This window comes from Bos taurus, chromosome 18 (genome assembly GCF_002263795.3).
Source record: "Bos taurus isolate L1 Dominette 01449 registration number 42190680 breed Hereford chromosome 18, ARS-UCD2.0, whole genome shotgun sequence".
NCBI lineage: Eukaryota > Metazoa > Chordata > Mammalia > Artiodactyla > Bovidae > Bos > Bos taurus.
The window spans coordinates 57,363,313-57,384,937 of record NC_037345.1 but is presented as its reverse complement, the minus strand read 5'-3'; the positions used below and the strand labels follow the sequence as shown (position 1 = coordinate 57,384,937).

General features: G+C 48.3%; 1 long non-coding RNA gene and 1 other non-coding gene across 5 annotated transcripts in view; one reads left to right on the top strand and one right to left on the bottom strand.

Annotated features, from left to right (window-relative positions):
* Nucleotides 1-638: 638 nt before the first annotated feature.
* LOC786386 (uncharacterized) lies at nt 639-18,736 on the bottom strand. Of its 3 annotated transcripts, XR_009491201.1 has the most exons (11): nt 18,190-18,650; nt 17,472-17,554; nt 12,282-12,399; nt 9,284-9,697; nt 8,054-8,358; nt 7,421-7,705; nt 6,985-7,087; nt 3,863-4,002; nt 2,353-3,000; nt 1,161-1,331; nt 639-955 (listed from the first exon to the last, which is right to left on the bottom strand). It is a non-coding gene; the product is annotated as an uncharacterized protein (transcript). The 3 variants fall into 3 exon arrangements; XR_009491199.1 differs by having other exon boundaries at nt 640-1,331; nt 18,190-18,649; XR_009491200.1 differs by lacking the exons at nt 17,472-17,554; nt 18,190-18,650 and adding an exon at nt 18,672-18,736 and having other exon boundaries at nt 642-1,331.
* Nucleotides 18,737-18,819: 83 nt separating this feature from the next.
* Nucleotides 18,820-21,625, top strand: part of LOC132342716 (uncharacterized) — a 32,692-nt gene continuing 29,886 nt past the window's right edge. Inside the window, exons 1-2 of one of the 2 annotated variants that reach the window (XR_009491198.1) lie at nt 18,820-19,288; nt 21,343-21,514. This is a non-coding gene — a long non-coding RNA (uncharacterized lncRNA). The remainder of the gene's footprint in view (nt 19,289-21,342; nt 21,515-21,625) is intronic. The other variant, XR_009491197.1, reaches the window with a different exon arrangement.

Genomic DNA, 21,625 nt, shown 5'->3' with positions numbered 1-21,625 from the left:
CGTGTTATTACATATTGCTGCTGGGAGATCATGCAGACTCCCAACTCTGCTGGGACAGGACCACTGGGGGCTCCTGCCTCTTTGGGACTCTGCCTTGGGTGCTTTTTTTCCCGTGGTTAGTTTTAATCTCTATCTTTTGGCTGCAATAAACCATAACTATGAGTAAAACAGCCTTGCCAAATCCTTTCAGTGAATCTTGAAACCCAGTGAACATCCACAAATGTCTGCTCAGAAGGTGGTGAGCAGTAGGCTCCCGGGGGCCCTCTTCGTGGCCCCCAACCCCATGAACTTCATGACTACACTTCAAGCTTCTAATTTTTTTTTTAAACATTTATTTGGCTGCTCAGGGTCTTAGTTGCACCATGTGGGATCTAGTTTCCTGACCGGGGACTGAACCTGGTCCCCCTGCATTGGGAGCGTGGAGTCCTAGCCACTGGACCACCAGAGCAGTCCAAGCACTTGATTCTCATCCTGGTTCAGAGAGGCTGTGCCTGGCCCCATGGCACGCAGCATGGGATTGGAGCCCTATCTGTCTGACCCCTTAGCATCCTCTCGTGTCTCTCCCTTGACTCTGGAGGAAGAGGTCCACCTTGTAACCTCTTCTTGGAAGATGATCCACTTTCTAACCTTGTCTTGATTCATGGAACTGCTACGGCCCTCCTCACCATGCCACCCACCCATGGGAACATCCCACTTTTCCTGAACTTATCTCCATGTCTCCACAATGCCCTACTGGTGGGGTATGGGGTCTGTGAAGTCCAACTCAAGGGTGTTGCCACATGTGTTCTTACGATGAGAAAAACAACTTTTGAGGAAAACAATTTTATTTTCCCCAGCTGCCGCTTGGCCATTTTACAGTATGATAACCCTGCTCACATCCGGAGTCTGAACATTAGATAAGGACTTGAGTGTAGGCTGCTCGCTGTAAGTTCACGCTTTGTTTTTCCCTGGACACCTTTTAAAATAACCACATAGAGTCGGGCCAGAACCAGTTAGTGACCTAGTGACCTGGCCCCAATCGCCTTGGGAGTAATAGGCGCTCCTACCTTGCCATCTGGGGCTTGCAGGTGCCCTGGGACAGGGACTGCCCCTCCCAGCTCAACCGCACCGCCTCAAGTTTTGGATCTGTAAGTTACCATAAATCCCGAGTCGCTACTCACTGTGTGCCGGTGATACTGAAACCGCCCCTTCCCCAAAGTGGGAGCTGGATGCTGAGCGAGCCGCCTGCCAGCCCCACGCGCTTCTGTGGCTCCTGCCTCTTCATTCAGCAGGTTAGAAGCTGTATATGCTCAGCGCAATACCCCAGCTCTGGCTTCTGCACCCTGTTGTTCCTGGAGGGTGGGCGGAGTCAGCCAGGCCTCAGCCCCTCTTGATTCTCCCAAGAGTGGGTTGGGGGAAGGTGGAGGTCTGTGTGCAGGGAGCCTCACCCAGGCCCAGGCGGTGGCACTTTGCCTGGCTCATTTCTCCCTGTCAACTGCCCCCTGCCAAGACACATTGCTTGCCTTGCCCTGGCTGGAGTGCACCAGCCCCCAGCGCCTCCCATTTACGATGATCCTATGGCTTCCCATGCCTGGAGAGCCATCACCTCTTTCAGGTCCAGTGGCAGGACCTGGATCTGACCCATCTCTGTGTCCCCACTCCAGGGCCTGGCACATAGGAGGCCTCCGGGGACGTTTGCGGAAGAACGAGTGAATGACCTCCTGGATCTCCACCGGAAGCCCGTCCTCATCCCACCAGCCCTGAGCTTCTTCCTGGCGCCTGGGGCTTCTGTTTGCGCTTGGCAGGCATTGGCATTCTGGGGGCAGGCGGTGGGTTTAGAGAAAGGAGTCCCACCCCTCCACGTCTGTGCTTCTGATCAAATTGACAAATGAGAGTCCCACGTATGGCTTCTCTTGGGCCTGCATTGTTTGTTTGTTTGTTTTTTTAATCTATTTATTTATATTTAATTTTATTAATGATTATTATTTGGTCGAGTAGCATGTGAGATCTTAGTTCCCTGAGGAGGGATCAAACCAGTGCCCCTGGCAGTGGAAGCCCAGAATCTTAACCATTGAACAGCCAGGGAAGTCCCCACGCTGGTTTTTTGACTACTAACATATTTGAATCCAGAATCCAGAAATGTCTCTCTGAAACCTGGATCTCTGGATTCCTCTGGGGGGAAAAAATCAGGAGATCTGGCGATAGAGATGTCATTCCTGCTCTGTGTGGGAGGATGGGGGGAGGCATGGGGGAGAGACGTCTGCTGCAAGGCGCCCCTTTTGGCGGAGGGCACCGGCTTGCCTGCCCGCCGCGTGCCCCCTCCTCCCCGCCCCCCTGCAGGGCCCCAGGCACTGGTTTTGTTGGTTTTGTTACCTGTCTGGTTCTTGCAGCCTTGAGTTTGCCACCTCTGCACTGGAGCCTCGTTAGCTCAGGAGAAAGTGACCAGGGGCTTGGACAGCTGCTCCGGAGCCCCAGGGCCCTGGGACCCAGGCGTCCTGATCAGGGCACGGTCTTGCTGTGTGGCCTGGGGAGCTGTGAGTCTCAGTTTCCTCGTTTGCCATGTAGGGGGTGGGGAGGATCCCCAGTGTCCCTGCAGACAGAGACCTTTAGGGTCTCACTTCTGCGGGTCTGTGTCTCTGCAGAATGCTGGGGCTGGACTTGGTTGCAGTGGTCACTGTCAGTCCGGTTCACGGGGCGGCATGTGGTCACTGCCACAGTAACGGTCCAGGGCTCCAGTGTTTCTCCTGTGCTCCTGGGTGCCCCCTGGGTGACAGAGGCTGGCCCAGACCTCGCTCCTCCAGGGCAGGGAGAAGGCTTGTCCCCAGGGCCTGACAGGAGGCCTCGGGTATGTCTGTCCAGTGAACGCGAATACGGAGCGTGACCTCTGCTCACAGGACCTGAGATGCAGCCGCTGTTCCTGCCCTGTGGCTGCTGGGTCTTGGCAGCAGTGAGCCATGGTCTTCATCTGCCCTGGAGTTTGTGTATCCTCGGTCTTCTTCTTTCTCTCTCACGAGCCCTAGACTGTGTGAGACCCAGATCCTGGGGTCCTTCTGCTGTGGGCAAGCCCCTTTCCCTCTCAAGGTCTCCCACAAACAGAGGGACCCAACTGGCTCCTTGAAGCCTCCTTCACTGGCTGAACTGTGTCCCTTCTCCCCACCCCGATCGGTATGTTGAAGCACTAACCCTCAGCGCCTCAGAGTTGCTTTTGGAGACAGGGCCTTTAAAGAGATAATTAAGGTAAAATGAGGCCACATGGGTGGGCCCTCGTCCAGTAGGACTGGTGTCCTCATTAAGAGGAGATTAGGACACAGACATACACAGAGAGATGGCCACGTGAGGACGCAGCGGGGAGGATGGCTGTCTGCAAGCCAGAAGAGAGACCTCAGGAGGACTCAGCTCTGCCCACGCCTTGATCTTGGACTCGTAGTTTCCCGGATGGTGTAAAAAAATTTTCTATTGTTTAAGCTCACCAGGCTGTGGTGCTTTGTTCTGGCCGTGCAAGCAGGCTCACACCCCCCTTCTAGATTTTACTGTCCTTTCCTGGCAGGGCGGTGGCTGCTAGTGGGTGAGCCTGCTTCCTCCACGGGTCTGGGGCTGGGCTGGCACCCTCCAGGGTCATCACCATCTGTGGCACAGGGGGCTCAGCTGCTGGAAGGGGACCTCGGCTTGAAGAAGCAGACAGATGCTCAGACAAGGCTGAGCCCTGGTTCTCCCTGCTGGTGCCCACACGTCAAAATGAGCTGGCCTGTTCTTCCTGAGTGTAGACCCTCTGGGCTCCAGTGCTAGTGATGTGGTTTCCAACTCCAGGGGTCCTGGAAGTCCTCCTTTCTAACCATCACCCTCCGGGGGCCTCTGAGTGCAGCAGCCCAGCCCAGGGACTTACCTGCTACAGAAGCAGGTGAGGGCTCAGCTGCAGACTCCTGGGGTGTTTTTGGCTCCTCCAGCAGCTCTGGTTTCTCGGGGATCAGGGCCTCGCTGGCCTTAGGAATGTGACTCTCCTCCCACCACTTAAGCATCTTCATTCTAAGGCAGTGAGCCCCACGGTTAATGCTGTGCTGAGTACCCACTGGTTCCCAGAAGGAGGCCTGGGCTGGGGTTAGAGGACCATGTTTCCCTCTGTTTGCTGGTTCTGTGACCGGCACTCTCCTCCCCTCGTCAAATGGGGATACAAGTTCCTATTCGCTTAGCCTGGACCCTCTTACCAGCCTTCTTGATGGGCTCTTTCCCTCCAGCCCCCTTGCCTCCCCTGCCTCTCCCCTCCATCACCCTTCCACAGCACCCTGCCTGCAAAGACCAAAACCTAGATCAATGCCACCATCTACTTTTTCTTTCCTATGATCACTGCTGGGAGGAAATATCACAGGGCAATGGCGCCTGGTGCCAATAACAATGAAGAGTCTCCAGTCATCGCTGGGCCTTTGCAGCTGCTTACCAAGTGTTTTCCTTGTCCTTGTACAGACCCCAAGTATTCTTCTCAACGGCTGTTCTAACCACACCTAACACCATCACTCCTCTCAATTCTCTACCCCCCCCCCGTTCCTGCTTCCACCCACATCATTTCCAGCAGATGGCTTTGCGGTATTCCTTCTCTCTAACAAGGAGCCATTGGGTAGAAGGCAATCACAAATGGCTACCCAATCAAAATGTCACCTCAAGATGAACAAGAAAAAGAAGGGCTGCTCTTGGGTCTCAAGAGTAAGGATAACTGGTTGGCTTAGACAGTGTCATTTCAGTGGCGTGGCGCTGGAGAGCAGATTGAAGTGGACTGAAGAATGTAGGAGTGATGTGAATCAGGAAGTGGGCGTAAGCTAGTCTCTCTCTCTCAAAAAAAGAAAAACACTGGATGGTCCATAGAAGGAGTTTGTGGGGCTGAGGTGGGAGGGATTTGGACACGCTTATATAACTCAGAGAAAGAGCCAACGAAGGAAGAGTGATTGAGCGTTTGAGAGACAGAAGGCATGATCAATGGAGTGTGCAGGAGATGGATTCCCAAGGCGGAGGAGGCAGGGCTAACCCTGGACAAGAAGAGAGATGCCTTTCTCTGAAAAAGGCGAGGAGTAAATCATCGGTGCCGATGGTAATAACGCCGCAGGTTTGGGGAGTTGCTTTTTTCCTCTGAAGTTAGGGAAAGCCTTATTGCTAAGAGTGAGAAGGGAGGAGATAGGAAACTTAGGAGGGGGAAGGAAATCCTTTGTAGTACTGACAAAGAAAGGGCTGACTCAGGTAGGCTGAGGGATTTCTGGGCTGTACTGATGCTCCCTCCCGAGGGATAAGGAGATACTGAAGGGGCAGGGTTCCCTTAGTATCTTACTTGTGCATGTTGCTCTAACCTAGCACGTGTTTACATTACTTACACAATACAGGAGACAGGGTAAGAGGGGGAAAAAAGAGAGAAAGAGGTTTAACACATATTAAATGAGAACACTGGGACTGCCCTGGTGGTCCAGTGGTTAAGAATCTGCTCTGCAATGCAGGGGATGCAGATTCAATCCCTGACGCGGGAACATAAGATCCTACATGCTGCAGAGAAATTTAGCCCATATCCTGTAACTGCTGAGCCCGAGCCAGTAGCTTCTACGGAGAGTTTGTACGCCTCAATAAAAGACCCTGCATGCTGCAACGAAGACCCGACACCGCCAGATAAATAAATAAATATGTATATATTTAAAACCCCCCAAACAAAATGAGAACCCCAATCTGAAAGGAAATGGCAGAAGCAATCTGTGAAAGAGGTTTGAGAATTTTCCAGAATTGATAAAAGACACCAAAGCAAACTCGGACTGCAAGGAGATCGAACCAGTCAATCCTAAGGGTAATCAAGCCTGACTATTCCTTGGAAGGACTGAAATGCTGAAGCTGAGGCTTCAATAGTTAGGCCACCTGACCCGAAGAGCCAACTCACTGGAAAAGACCCTGGTGCTGGGAAAAATTGAAAGCAAAAGGAGAAAGGGGCAGCAGAGGATGAGATGGTTAGATAGCATCGAAAAGAGCTGGACATGATTTAGCCACTGAACAACAACATGAAACCCCAGAGTTCCCAAAAATTAACTTTTATATTCAGCATCAGCATTTTATATTTAACATGTTTGGTTGCCTTATGACCATCAGAATTTTTTCATGCCCACCTGTCTTTAGTTTGCTTTCTGATATTTGTGGCTTGCCTCAGCACACACACACACACACACACACACATATAAATATAATTATCATTTAGTCGCTCAGTCGTGTCTGACTCTTTTGTGACCCCATGGACTGTAGCCCACCAGGCTCCTCTGTCCATGGGATTTCCCAGGCAAGAATATTGGAGTGGTTGCCATTTCCTTCTCCAGGGGATCTTCCCGACCCAGGGATCAAACCCACGTCTCCTGCATTGCAGGCAGATTCTTTACCACTGAGCCACCTGGGAAGCCCATACGGATATATACCTGTACAATATATTGTATTTATATAAATGCTGCATTCAACAAGTGTAGAATGCATATTCTATTCAAGTCCACATGGAATATTTACTTATAAACACTAAGCAAAAATTCTGCCACAAAGCAATAAAGAACTAAAATCATGCATAGCATATTCTTTGAACTTACTGGATTTCAATAGAACTAAAGAAAAGAGGATTTAGAAAATACTGGTGTGTCTTTAAAAAAAAAAAACCTCATGGGTGAAAAAAAAATCTTAACAGAAATTAGAGGTATTTAACTAAATTATAATAAAAGACTTTATATTAAAATGTGTGAGATGCAACTAAAGTCATGCATAGAGGGAAATTTATAGCCTTTAAATGGAAAACAGGAAAAGAAGATGGCTGATGTAAGAGTCTGTATCAAGAGGGAAGATGAAGCTGAAAGAATCATAAGGAAGGAAATAAAGTAAATGTAGTGCTTTACATGTAGTAAAGTGGTACTACAAGTACTACAAATGTGCTTTACTGTAAAGTACACTTACATAAGTAAATGTAGCAGACTTTGGGGAGAGCTTGCTGGTGGGTTTTAATTTGATACTCACACAAGGAGGACAAGGAAGAAGAGGAAGAGTACTGTCGCAATGGATCCATACACAACGCCCTGGATCAGCCCTTTGAGCAGCGCATTAGAAACTGAATTCTTATCTGGAATCAAAGAGAAGTGAGAGTAATTTTTCTCCTACCGCTAAAAGGTCTGAGCCTTACTCTTTCCTCTGGCTCTGTGAAAAAAGTTCAGTTGTGTCTGACTCTTTGCGACCCCATGGACTGTAGCCCGCCAGGCTCTTCTGTCCATGGGATTCTCCAGGCAAGAATACTGGAGTGGGTTGCCATTTCCTTCTCCAGGGGACCTTCCCGACCCGGGAATCGAACCTGGGCAGATTCTTTACCATCTGAGCCACCAGAGAAGTCCCGTACCCGACCTCGTTCTGGTCCACGTGTTGTCGTTCTAGCCCAGTCACCAGACTCCTGCACACTTACCAGGCGGTATCAGGAAGATGCTTGAGGTATGGATTCCGTGTTGGTTCCGCCCCTCACAGTGGAGGCCCCTGACTATTTCTGGCTCCCCGAGGAGGCTAATGGTGCTGTTGGCCCAAGGGGCAGCTATGTTGGATGTCACCTGGAAGTTCTTATGCATGCTGTTCAGATCCACAGGATCACCTCCCATCAACCACCGCACGGAGGGCATGGGGCTCCCACGGAAGGAACAGCTGCACTGCAGAGTCTTCTCCAAGGAACAAGAAAAGTAGAGCAGCCTGGCCGGTGCTGCGGGGAAGGAGGGCAGGGAGTCGGCGTGCATCGTGACTCCGTCTCCGCCTCCTCCAGGACTCAGCCCTCTCCTTGTCTGTGACTCCCATGGGGCTCCAGAAAGGCTTTCTGGAAGCCCAGGAAGCCCCGAGGGGCTGCAACTCAGAATAGTTCCCCTTTGATCCTCTTTCCTCATCCGCTTCACACCCGAGCTCAGCGCTTACTCTGGCCTTACAGCCCCAGAAGCTAGGAGGAGGTGTGAGTGCTCCCCACACCGCTCCTGTCCCCCAGCCCGGGACTCGCGTCTTTCTCTTGGGTCCGCGTCCCTCCCAGACTCTGAATCGTCCCTCGCCCACCAGCACTCACAGGCCACCTGGAGCCTGACCATGCTACTTCCGGGCAGGTGAGCCGGGGAGAAGTTCAGATGGCGTCTGAGGGTGGTTGGCGGTCCTTAGGTTTCAGGGTGAAGCGCAGCACAACGGAGGAGGAGGGCGGGGAGGAGGAGTTGCTGGAGCCGCTGTGGTCTGTGCCGGTGGACACGTTAGGCCCTTTCCAGGAGACGAAGAGGGCTTTGGTTTCTTTGCAGGTGCCTTTGAAGCTACAGACCAAGGTCGCAGATCCCCCAGCTGCCGGAGTCCCTGGGACGTGGAGCTCTGGTTTCTGGGTCAGATCTGGAGGAGAGAGAGACAGGTTGGACCCCAAACTTGGAGACAAGGGGCCCTCGTGGACACCTCAGTGATGTGCAGTGTTCCAGGTGGCCAAGCGCTTTCCTACCCATTAGCCGATGTGGTGAAAAGTGAAAGTTGCTCAGTCGTGTCTGACTCCTTGCCACCTCCATGGACCTTAGCCTGCCAGGCTCCTCTGGGATTTCCCAGGCAAGAATACTGGAGTGGATAGCCATTCCCTTCTCCTGGGGATCTTCCCGAACTAAGGGTCGAACCCAGGTCTCCTGCATTGCGGGCAGATTCTTTACTATCTGGGCCACCAGGGAAGCTGATTTGTTTCTGTTGCCCTAATCTGACAACCCCCTAGAAGCTGGGGTTGTGATTACTGGGTGGCTTTTCATAAATTTATTTCCCTTCTCTACACGGAAGGGGCACACCTCAGTGTCTAGGTGAGCAAACTGAAGAGAGTTGCTTCAGGTGGCAGAGTTTGAACCAGAACCCTGACTTTTCAAGACTAAGGATGAGCGAATTTTCTGAGAATCTACATTGTCTCTGAGAAGAGCCCGGCGCGCTGTAGTCTATGGGGTTGCAAAGACTCGGACACAACTTAGCAACTGAGCAACAACAACATGATTCTCTACCTGTCTCCCAGCCTAGATTTTTTCGGGTCAGCTCCTACTCTGTCTCCTCCTGGCCAATCCATCTCTCCCCTTAGGCTCTGCACCTTCCATGATGATCTATGATAATTTATGCCTCCAACTCTTACTGGCTAGATGCTATGGGCAAGTCACTAACCCCCGTTTTGCCATTCCTATTTGGGGAGCAGAAGGTCTTATCAGTTGTGTCTGTCACATTGTATTATGGTTGTAAGAATGAAATACCCACGGTTTTGTAAAGCCCGGCACCAGGTGAAACAAAACCACACACTAACCAGAGCGCAGTCTGGAGTTCCTTCTTTCCAAGCCATCCACTGCATGAGACTGAATTTCACCTGAGACCAAGAGTTCGATACTGTCCCTCAGGAAAGCACTCCTGCGTCCTCCTAGATTGGCACAGAGTGAATATGTCCTATTATCTCTTTTGAGTATGCTGTGGATCAGGTGGGTACATTCTGGCTCTTCAAGATTCCAAACAGTGTGAGGTGTGTCCTGGGTGTTATTATCGAGGACAGCACTGCGTTGATTTGTAGCTACAGAGGAGCTGATACTTTTACTGAGCGGGGCGCCCAGGGTCGTGGAGCTGCTTGGGGATTCTTCAGGAAATTCAAATACGCAAGAGACGGCAGAGCACCAGCTCTCTTCCACCGATATCTTCTCCACTTCCAACGACATGTGAGAAATTAACCCTGTGTGGAGAGATTCAAGTTGAAAAATAGACTCATCTCATCCACTAGTTCTGGGGAAGGAAACGGCAACCCACTCCAGTATTCTTGCCTGGAGAATCCCATGGACATGGGATCGCAGAGTTGGACACAGCTGAGCAACTTCACCATCCACTGGTATCCTGTGCATGCTAAGTTGCTTTAGTCGTGTCCAGCTCTTTGCGACCCCATGGACTGTAGCCCACCAGTCTCCTCTGTTCATGGGATTTCCCAGGCAAGGATACTGGAGTGGGTTGCCATGCCCTTCTCCAGGGGATCTCCTCCATCCAGGGATCAAACCCATGTCTCCTGCATTGGCAGGCAGATTTTTTACCACTAGCGCCACCTGGGAAACCCTTCTAGTATCCTACCTGTGCATTAAAGGATCAATCTTATCCTAGGAAGGCTTTGCTCTTGCCCAGCTTCTGCGAGGAAAGCGCTGAGCTCTGGTAATGTTCTGTCTGGTGATGACCAGTGTCTTGGTTTACTTGGGGCCTGGGGCCACACCAGACAGTTATGCTAACAGAGTGATTTACAAGGGAGCCTTGGGCTATGCAGAATCAATTTGACCTCTGGCGGGGCTGGAGATGAAGGTCAGCCAAGGGGATGGTCAGCCATGCTTACATGCTGAGCCCCACTAAAACCCCTGGACACCAAGTCTCAGTGTTTCCCTGCTTAGAAACAGCCTGCTTGTTGCCACACTTGGAACAACAAGGAGAAGACAACTGGAAGCTGGCTCCTGGTCCGTCCTACATCCTGCCCTCTGCCGATTTTTACATTTTTTTAATTAGGTTTTTTTTTTTTTTTTTTTGGCTGCTTGGCATGTGGGATCCTAGTTCCCTGACCAGGGATCGAACTCTCGCTCCCTGAAAAGGAAGCTCAGACTCTCAGCCACTCTTAGCCAGGGAAGTCCCCACCTCTGATTTTAATCTCTGTCCTTTTGCTATAATAAGCTGTAACCATGAATATAACAGTTATGCTGAATTCTGCAAGACCTTGTGAGTTATTGAGCCTGAGGGTGGTCTTGGGGATCTTGTACCATCCCAATCTAGTCTGCTGTGTTTAAAATTTCTCTTCTTTTTGGTAGCAACTGTATCTCGTATCCTTGGTCACATCGCATCATTTCAATATCTTGGTTTCTTGATTAGAAAAGAGGGTAAAATAATACCAAATGCTGCAACATTGTGAGAATTAAAGACATTAGCTACAGAGGCACGTGGCACTCCTCTGTAGTCATAATTGCAGGCTATAATGTAGCCATTGACTCTCTGAACAATTACTTCTTCTCCTTTCTTCTCTGTTTCCTAGGTGACTGCTCTGTCATGTACAAAATGGATGGACTGGTAAACATCACGGTTCTTGAGACCACTTCTAGTAATGACATCTAAAATGATGGTAGTAATGCTAACCTGTGTAAGTTTCTGGTTTTTTTTTTTTTTTGGCTGCTGTTTTTTGTGTGTGTGTGGCTTGTGGGATCTTAGTTCCTGGACCAGGGACGGAACCCATGACCCCTGCAGTGGGAGCCTAAAGTCCTAACCACTGGACCGCCAGGCAAGTCCCTCTGTGTAAGTTTTTATAGATTTCAAAATACCTTCACAGGAATCAGTTTAAGCCATTCTAGACTTCCCTGGTGGCTCAGATGGTAAAGCATCTGCCTACAATGCAGGAGACCTGGGTTTAGTTCCTGGGCCGGGAAGATCTCCTGGAGAAGGAAATGGCACCCCACTCCAGTATTCTTTCCTGGAAAAACCCATGGATGAAGGAGTCTGGTAGGCTACAGTCCATGGGGTCGCAGAGTCGGACGCAACTGAACAACTTCACTTATATTAGTTTTACTACTCCCCTAGACATATGAGGAAACTGAGGCTCCAGAGAGAGTAAGGGCCCTGCCTGAGGTTATAGAATAGAAGCCTCAGGCCTGGACCCAGGCTTTCTACTTGCAAAGTCCAGTCTCCAGGTCAGGGGATCTTGACCCACTGGGCCGCCATGCTTTCCTCTCCTCTAAGATTAGACTTAATGACACCCACCAAACAGCTGATGATGTTGACAGAACAGATGTGGATACATTTCTCATTTGGGTTCTAGAGTTACTGGGGCACACCATTAAAATGAAAGTAGGCAGGACTTCCGTGGTGGTCCAGTGGTTAAGAGTCTGTGCAGGGGGTGCTGGTTCAATCCCTGGTCAGGGAAATAAGATTCCACATGCTGCATGGCAAAAAAAAAAAAAGGAACTAGGAGTCAGCAAATGTGGACGCTCCATTAGTTAAATTTCTAGTGACTTGGGGCCAGTTGCTTAGTCTCTCAAAGCCTGTTTCCTCACCTGTGAATTGGGGATTATAATTCGTCAGGGTAGAGAAAATGGAACACGTGGTGAGTCACAGTGGCAACCCCAGCATATGCACATGGAAGATGTCTGTTATGTATGATTTATTATGCAGTTAATTATTTAGGTCCTCACCTCTTCACCTTACCCCAGTCCAGCCCAGCTTCCACCACCCCCTGCCCACACCCACCCCAGCCCTTCCTGGGCTTTCTCAAACACCCCCACCCTGCCTCTCATTCCACTTACCCAGCCATAACAGTGGTGGTACCATCAACACCAACAGGATGGCATGGACAGGAGAGGTTCAGGACCTAACATGCTGCCAAATTTTGGCCTCAGGCCCACACCTCCCAGAGGGCAGGATCTGGAATGAATGAGGAGAGGGGCAGCAGTATAAATGCACTGTTTACTAGGGTCTCGCAAATCTGCAATCATCCTTGAGGTTTGTCCATTGTGTTAGGGGCCTCAGGGGACCAGAGGCTGGGCAGCTTCAAGGACAGGGACAGGGAAGGGCCCCCGTGACTCTCTGTGGAGTCCCAAGACCACGTCCGCTTTCTTTTCTTTCCTCTGGTCTTCACTCCCTGTCCCTTAGCCCTTTAAAGGGTCTCACAGCCCAGGCTGAAGAGCTTGGGCTTTTTCCCAAGTCTATGCGGAAGTCATGGAAATCACGGAAAAGTTTTGAACCGTGGAGTAGGGGGCAGGTAAGGGAGTTATTACTATAAAGGTCTCTCTGGGGACTTCCCTGGTAGGGAATTCACCTGCCAGAGCAGGGGACATGGGTTCGATTCCTGGTCTGGGAAGATTTCACATGCCTTGGAGCAAGTAAGCCTGTATTCCCCAACTACTGAGCCTGCATTCTAGGGCCCGTGTTCCCAACGCCTGTACTCCATAACAAGAGAAGTCACTACAGTGAGAAGCCTTCACACCACAATGAAGAGTAGCCCCCGCTCGCTGCAACTAAAGAAAGTTTGCTCACAGCAGCAAAGACTCAGGGCAGCCAAAAATAAACAAGTAAATAAGGAACTCCTGGGAGCAGGCAAAAAAAAAAAAGGTCTCTCTGGTCTTCACTGAGGACAAAGTAATAGCTCAAGAGAATGATGATGTGAGCTAAACTGGCCCTGTGCCTACAGGGGATGGAGAGGATGGGGTGTATATAAGAGATATTTCTGCCATAAAAGACATTCCTATGACTGGCAAGATAAATTCCAAACTCCCTTGCCTTGCATTCAGGCTGTCCGTGACTTGAGCTTGCACTTGCCCTTTCTCTGCTGCCCACCTTCCCGTCACACTTTGCCAGCCCAAGAGCTATGTCTATGTGTACAGCACACCTAGTCCATACAGCCCCACCTCTGGGTGTTTCCTTGGGCCGCTTCCCTTCTCATGGCATCCTCCTGCAACTCTCCTCTCTGCCCATGTAACTTCCTCCTGGGAGCCTTCCAGGATCCCCACAAGCACAAAAAAGTCTCCATTTTCAGACTTCAGCACCTGCATATATTCACCTCTTTTAGGGGAATGTCTCAGGCAGAACCCCAGAGTTGCCTGCTCTCTACCCTCCTGGAAAGGCTAGAGATCTCTTCAACAAAATCAGAGATACCAAGGGAACTTTCCATGCAAAGATGAGCACAATAAAGGACAGAAATTACATAGACCTAACAGAAGCAGATGATATTAAGAAGAGGTGGCAAGAATACACAGAAGAAGAACCATACAAAAAAAGATCTTCATGACCCAGATAACCACGATGGTGTGATCACTCACCTAGAGCCAGACATCCTGGACTGTGAAGTCAAGTGGACCTTAGGACGCATCACTAGGAACAAAGCTAGTGGAGGTGATGGAATTCCAGCTGCACTATTTCAAATCCTAAAAGATGATGCTATAAAAGTGCTGCACTCAATATGCCAGCAAATTTGGAAAGGTCAGCAGTGGCCACAGGACTGGAAAAGGTCAGTTTTTATTCCAATCACAAAGGTAATGCCAAAGAATGTTCAAACTACTGCACAATTGCACTCATCTCACACGCTAGCAAAGTAATGCACAAAATTCTCCAAGCCAGGCTTCAACAGCATGTGAACCGAGAACCTCCAGATATTCAAGCTGGATTTAGAGAAGGCAGAAGAACCAGAGATCAAATTGCCAACATCTGCTTGATCATAGAAAAAGCAAGAGAGTTCCAGAAAAATATCTACTTTTGCTTTATTGACTATGCCAAAGCCTTTGACTGTGTGGATCACAACAAACTGTGGAAAATTCTGAAAGAGATGGAAATACCAGACCGTCTGACCTGCCTCCTGAGAAATCTGTATGTAGGTCAAGAAGCAACAGTTAGAACTGGACATGGACCAACAGACTGGTTCCAAATAGGGAAAGGAGTACGTCAAGGCTGTGTAATGTCACCCTGCTTATTTAACTTATATGCAGAGTACATCAAGCAAAATGCTGGGCTGGATGAAGCACAAGCTGGAATCAAGATGGCTGGGAGAAATATTAACAACCTCAGATATGCAGATGACACCACCCTTCTGGCAGAAAATGAAGAGGAACTAAAGAGCCTCTTGATGAAAGTGAAAGAGGAGAGTGAAAAAGTTGGCTTAAAACTCAACATTAAGAAAACTAAGATCATAGCATCCAGTCCCATCACTTCATGGCAAATAGATGGGGAAACAGTGGAAACAGTGGCTGACTTTATTTTTTTGGGCGCCAGAATCACTGCAGATGGTGACGGCAGCCATGAAATTAAAAGATGTTTGCTCTGTGGCAGAAAAACTATGACCAACCTAGACAGCATATTAACAAGCAGAGACATTATTTTACCAACAAATGTCCATCTAGTCAAAGCTATGATTTTTCCAGTAGTCACGTATGGATGTGAGAGTTGCACTATAAAGAAAGCTGAGTACTGAAGAATTGATGCTTTTGAACTGTGGTGATGGAGAAGACTCTTGAGAGTCCCTTGGACTGCAAGAAGATCCAACCAGTCCATTCTAAAGAAAATCACTCCTGTATATTCATTGGAAGGACTGATGTTGAAGCTGAAACTACAATACTTTGGCCACCTGATGTGAAGAACTGACTCATTGGAAAAGCCCCTGATGCTGGGAAAGATTGAAGGTGGGAGGAGTAGGGGACAACAGAGGATGAGATGGTTGGATGGCATCACCGACTCAATGGGCATGTGTTTGAGTAAACTCTGGGAGTTGGCGATGGACAGGGAGGTCTGGCGTGCTGCAGTCCATGGGGTCACAAAGAGTCGGACATGACTGAGTGAACTAAACTGAACTGACTGACCCTCCTGTATGTTTTTGTTTTATTTTTAATTTTTATTTATTTTTGGCTGTGTTGGATTTTCACTGCTGAGCGTGGGCTTTCTCTAGTTACGGTGTGCAGGCTTCTCATTGCAGAGGCTCTTCTTGTTGCAAAGCACAGGCTCTAGAGTACAGGGGCTCAGGAGTTGCGATGTACAGGCTTAGTTGCCCCGTGGCATGTGGGATCTTCCTGGACCAGGGATCGAATCTGCGTCCCCTACCTTGGCAGGCGGATTCTTAACCAGTGGGTTACTAGGGAAGTCCTATATGTTCTTACTCTTTCAGATTTGTTATGGTGGTGAAGTTAACAGTTCAAAAATAAAAACACTTATTTCCCTTCCTCCTTCTAGGGCTGGTCATGTGATATAGTTCTGGCCAATGAACCAAGTACAAGAAAAACGCTATTGAGTTATTATCACCAAATAGAAGCCTATTCAGCATTTACCCCATTTTTTTTTTTTTGCCATCACAGTTGAACTCTGAAGTTCTGCTTTTTGCATATAATATTAACTAATGAAATTTGAGAGCCTGGTTTTAAAAAAACACAAGTATTCATGATAAGGGAAACATAGGATAGAATTTAAGATGTCCTAGTCCCCTGCAGCTATAAATCAAAAGATATTGTGTTATAAGAGGGTTCAAGGAGTCTGATTTGATATTGTGCAAAACTGAGGATGTTTATAAGAACATAATTTTTCTCCTCCACAATATACAGTTTCATATGAATATTCATGACTGTTACTGACTTGTTCTAGGCTGTTACAAATCCGCCCTTGGAAGAACAATTTAAATAAAGTGGTCTTATGAGACTCCAAAGACATTAGAAATTATTACATGACTTCTGAAAATGATATCCAAATAAAATGGAATTTGGGCCAGTTGTCTTACTTGGTAATTTCTTGCTCTGGTAACAGTAGGTTGTAATTGACAACTCTGTTTTTTTAGATTGTGTACCTATCTGTAGGTACCTATCTGTACCTATCTGTACTCTCTTCTTCTCCCAAGTGGACAATGCAAAATAAAAACCATGGACTCTGTTGTTATATTTATTGTTAAGCAAATATTGTGAGAGAGTTGCCTGCTTGAAATACCAAACATCTGAGGCTATCTGCTGGAGACTTTTGGGAAGTTCTGGGTTTTTTATATTAGCGCCACTACTTTCTTCTCATTGCTTTTCTTCTTCTTTTCCCTTGGAATATAGATGAGATGCTGGAGGTGGAGCAGCCCCCTGGTAACCATGAGGAACCGTTATAGGTCAAAACCACAAACTGAGGATATTCTTGATGATAGCATAGGGATCCTGGTTCTCTGACAGCCTTGTGGCGCCACTACACCACCCTGCATAATTTACTACATGTTCTTCATTTGGTTACTGCTCTCAGTGGCAAACTGATGAAACACCCTACCAGGAAATCTATCCAAGAATGAGCTCCTTGAGGTAAGGCCCAACATCAGATACATCTTTGTGTCCTTCCCAGTGCTTAGAAAGGTTCCCTTCTGAAAAATATATTCCTTATTAGCCTTGAAATGTCTTTAGGATCTGTGCTTATAGCCACTCTTTCATTTCTGGTATTTATAATTTGTGTCTTCTCTCGTTTTCTCAATTAGCTTATGTAAGCTCTATCAAGTTTACTGAGTTTTTGTTTTTTTAAAGACCAAGATTTTGGTTTTAACTGATTTTTCTGTATTGCTTCTCTCTTTTTAATTTAATTGATTTCTGCTTTCTCTTATTTCCTTCCTTCTGCTTGTTTCAGGTTTAATTTGCCCTCTTTCTCCTCTCCCTCCCCACCTTCCTCCTTCTTCTTTTCTTAAAGTGACAGTCCTTACCATGGATTTGAGGAGTTTTTCTCTAGTCTAAGCACAGCTTTAGTGGCATCTTACAGCTTTTAATATGTTTTAAAAATACATTCAATTCTAAATATTTTCTAATTTCTTTTGTGCCATGGATTGAATTGTGTTCCCAAGAAGATATGCTAAAGACTTATCCCTACATATCTGTGAATGTGACCTAATTTGAAATAAGGTCTTTGCAGGTTACCTGTGTAATCAGGTTAAGGGTGATTACACAACTACTGTCCAACACAACTAGTGTCCCTATAAGAAGAGGGAAATTTCAATGCAGCACACTCACCCAGGACACATGGATAAGGCCATGTGAAGATGAGGGCCAAGGAACTAGAAGGAACTCCAAGGATTGCCAGTCGTCACCATAAACTAAAAGAGAAGCAGGGAACAGATCCTCCCTCAGAAGGAAGCAACCCTGCCAGTACCCTGATCTTGGACGTCTAGCCTCTAGAACTGTGTGAACGTGGGTTTTATTGACCAGCACATAATGATCCTTCAGGCTTGAAATTTCTGATCTTGTCCAAGTCTCATTCCCTTCCTTGGACTTTAGCGCCTCCATGGGTTGTCTCCACGGGCAACCTTTCTCCTCCCTCTAGACAATCATTTCCTTTTCCAAATTTACTTCCTTGTCAGGGGTGGGGAGAGTTCCAGCCTGGAGCTTCTTCAGCACAACACCATCTGGCTATTTCCTTGAAAACTGAGTATCCTCCTTGACCTTTGCTGAGTACATCAAGTGAAGGACTGACTTACAGAAACGCTGACTGGAGGACCTACTTTCCAGAGGGACGACTTGTTGATTTAACAGCCCACAAGGAGCCAGATGAACTGACAAATGGGATAACCTTGTACACAAAGACTGACTCTCGGGAAAACGACTAAGGTAGAGGAAGTCTTAGCTGTTCTATAACCAGTTCATCAGGCGGCCTGAAAGTTCCCAAGCCTCACCAACGCCCCATCACTGTCGAGGTCCCCCAGGGATTCCCACCCCACCTCCTCGTCCTCACCAAGCTCTGCTCGGCAGGAGTGCCAGGGAGCATGCAGGAGTCCATCCCGAGCCAGTGGGGCCTGATGATGCTTGTGAGAGAGGCTGGGACCCTGAGGAGCCGCGAAGGGGAACCGGGCGAGTCTCCACTGTCTGCGCCAGCCCCAAACAATTGAACAATCGTCCCTACTGGGCCCCTTGGGCTCCAGCGGCCCTTAGGAGAATCCTCTTTCTCAAGCAGGGGTTCTAGACCCCTGCTAGACCTTGAGACTCCAGGTCTAATCAGCTTTAAGGACACTCCTCCTTCAAGCCGGTACATGTGGACAAGGAGGTGATGGGCAGATTGGAACCCACTGATCAAGGATCAAAATGCCTAGTGTGCTTCCCTTAGGGTCAATCAGAAGTCATCTTGGTACCCTCTTGTTTCCTGTCCTGTAATCAAGGCCTCTATCGTGACAAAGCAAGACCCAGATTTCCAGTTTCAGGCCCAAACTCGTCACTGACCTATTCCTGTAATAGGGGCACATCTGGTATGCCAGCCGTTAAATACGACTGTAGCGGTCCTGCTCAGCCATTGGTCCTCATTGCAACAAGCCACGCCCCCAAGTGAGCAACCCGCCTAGCCATTGGTTGGAGCTGCAGTGGGCCCCTCCCCCAAGCCAGCAACTGTTAGCAACCGTTAGTGAGCCACCAGTTAGGGGTCCCTGTCAGTTTTGGTTGGAATTGGAGTGGCACCCTCCCCTTTCCCTGTACAGAAGGAACCTGGAATTCAGACTGATGGAAGATGTTTTTATCTGCCGCACTATCTGCCATCTTCTTGGTCTTATATCTCCCTGATTAAAGTCCTTAGTCCTTGCCTCAACAACTCCAGACTTGCTGGCCTGCTGTGTGGTGAGCAAAACAAGTTTGGGCTTGGTAATAATTCTGACCAAGCCACCCAAGAGTCTTGCTGCTGTGACCAGCGGCCCTGGTTGGGGAATTTTCAGGTAAGGTAAGGCCCTAGCAGCTGCCAGGAACACTTGCCCTGAGAATTTTCCTTTCAAAATTCCCTGAAGCAGCACCAGCTTGGCGGTTGAAGCAAGGAGTGGACATGTGGGAGTCGTCAGGCTCCATACAGTAGGGTAAGGGGCTTCGGTGTGTACAGCCGGGGATATTCTCCCTTCTCAATCCTGACTTTTCCTTAAGGGAAAAGCCAACTGGTTTTGCATTTGATTGGGGTGCTTTGCTGGAGATGGGAATTGTTGACCTCTCCTTGACTGGTGAACCGGTTGGTTTGCTTTTGTTTGCATTCATTCATGATGGAATCTGCTTGCCCTTTTGGTATTGGAGCATATTCTGTGCTTTTTGTGTTCTGTTGTTTTCTTAACTTATAAATGTGGGGAAAATATCATCTGTCCCTAAAGAAAGCCCTTTGGGGGCATATATTTTTTTAAAAAATGGGCAAAATATAGCTGTGAGTCTGTGACTAAGAAGGACATGACATTCTATTGTAATAGTGTGTGGCCCCAGTATACACTAGGATCAAGAGAGTGATGACTCTTGAATGGCTCACTTCATTATTATAAGATATTGCATTTAGAATTGTTTTGTGAAAGAACAAGTGAAAATGATGAGATTCCATATGCAGAAGCACTTACACTATTGTATCAGAAGGAAAAGAAGTCAGACAGCTGCTGCTTTATGATACAGAGGTTTGAAAGGAAAACCAGGGGAAAATCTGTTTTACAAGAGAAAGAGGAAGAAAGTGAGACTGAGGACACATTATTTCAAAACTTAAACTCCCCTCTGGCCAACTTGGCTCCTCCACTGCCTGAATAGACTGCACTGACAGTTGTTCCAACCACCCCCATGTTGCCAACATATTCATTCCTGTCAATACTTTCTGTTTCTCCTACTTATAGGGATCAGATAGAAGTTTCTATGTTAACCCTTGGGGCACAGGGGCCTGGTACTGTGTCATCATCTAAGACAGGACAGCGTACCCCACTTGGATAGGGAGCCACTTTCGTGTGTGCATGCTAATTCATTCAGTCATGTCTGATTCTTTGTGGCCCGAGGGACTGCTAGCCCACCAGACTCCTCTGTCCATGGGATTTCCTAGGCAAGAATACTGGAGTGGGTAGTCATTCCCTTCTCCAGGGGATCTTCCTGACCCAGGGATCAAACCCATATCTCCTGCATTGCAGGCAGATTCTTTACCTGCTGAGCCATTGAGGAAGCCCATTTGGACCTGGAGCCACTTCTAGAGCAGGGCAATTTCTCTTGCTGTGATATCCTGTAGGAGGTCTCAGTGCAAATGGTCAACCAGCTGAGTTTCTGTTCTCAACTTCAGATTTGTTTAATTGGGAAAACCATAACCCTGCTTATCGAGAGGACCCCCTCTGCATGACTGAACTTTTCACTTCTGTCTTTGCCACTCACCATCCCTCTTGGGCAGAATATGATACTTTTGGGGGAATGAAAGGAGGGTAGTCATTGACAGGGCTAGAGAGGAAGTGCACCAGCTCCATCTGGTGGATCCAGATGGAACTCCAGGAGCAAATCTGGTGGAAGTTCCCACTGCTGAGCCTGACTGGGATCCTAATAATGGAGAAAGAACGCACCTAGAGAAGGCAATGGCACCTGACTCCAGTACTCTTGCCTGGAAAATCCCATGGACAGAGGAGCCTGGTAGGCTGCAGACCATGGGGTCGTGAAGAGTTGGACACGACTGAGCGACTTCACTTTCACTTTTCCCTTTCCTGCATTGGAGAAGGAAATGGCAACCCACTCCAGTGTTCTTGCCTGGAGAATCCCAGGGACAGCGGAGCCTGGTGGGCTGCCGTCTATGGGGTCGCACAGAGTTGGACACAACTGAAGCGACTTAGCAGCCTCAGCAGCAGAGCATTATAGAAAGTGTATCTTAGCAGGTCTTTGAAAAGGAGTACCCAGCCAAAAGAGCTTAGATAAAATTTGGGAGATACACCAAAACCCAATGATGATTCATCAGAGTTTCTAGAAAGAGAAACCACACTGATACAGGTCCTGAGGCCCCTGAAAATATGAGAATGGTAAACATGACTTTAATTAGGCCAAGCACCCCAGATATAAGAAGCAAATCGCAAAAGTTAAATGGTGCACTTGGAATGAACCCTTCGTAAGTAGTAGATGTTCCTTTTACAATGTTCAACAACAGGGAACAATGAGGAAGAAGCAAGAGGATACAAGACTGAAAGCCACTCACCTGGCTGCAGCAGTGGATTCCCAGAGAGAGAGTAACCGGAAGACAGGAAAACAATAAAAGACAGATAGGAGCCTCTCACGTGGCAGAGAGAGAGAAGACTCTGATGATGCCCCAGGAGCCCCAGGTAACTGTGACAGTGGGGACAAGCTGACTTTCTGATAGATACAGTGCAACATACTCTGGTAAACACCAAGATGGCCCAGAGAACATCTCAGACCATCTCGGTCACAGGAGT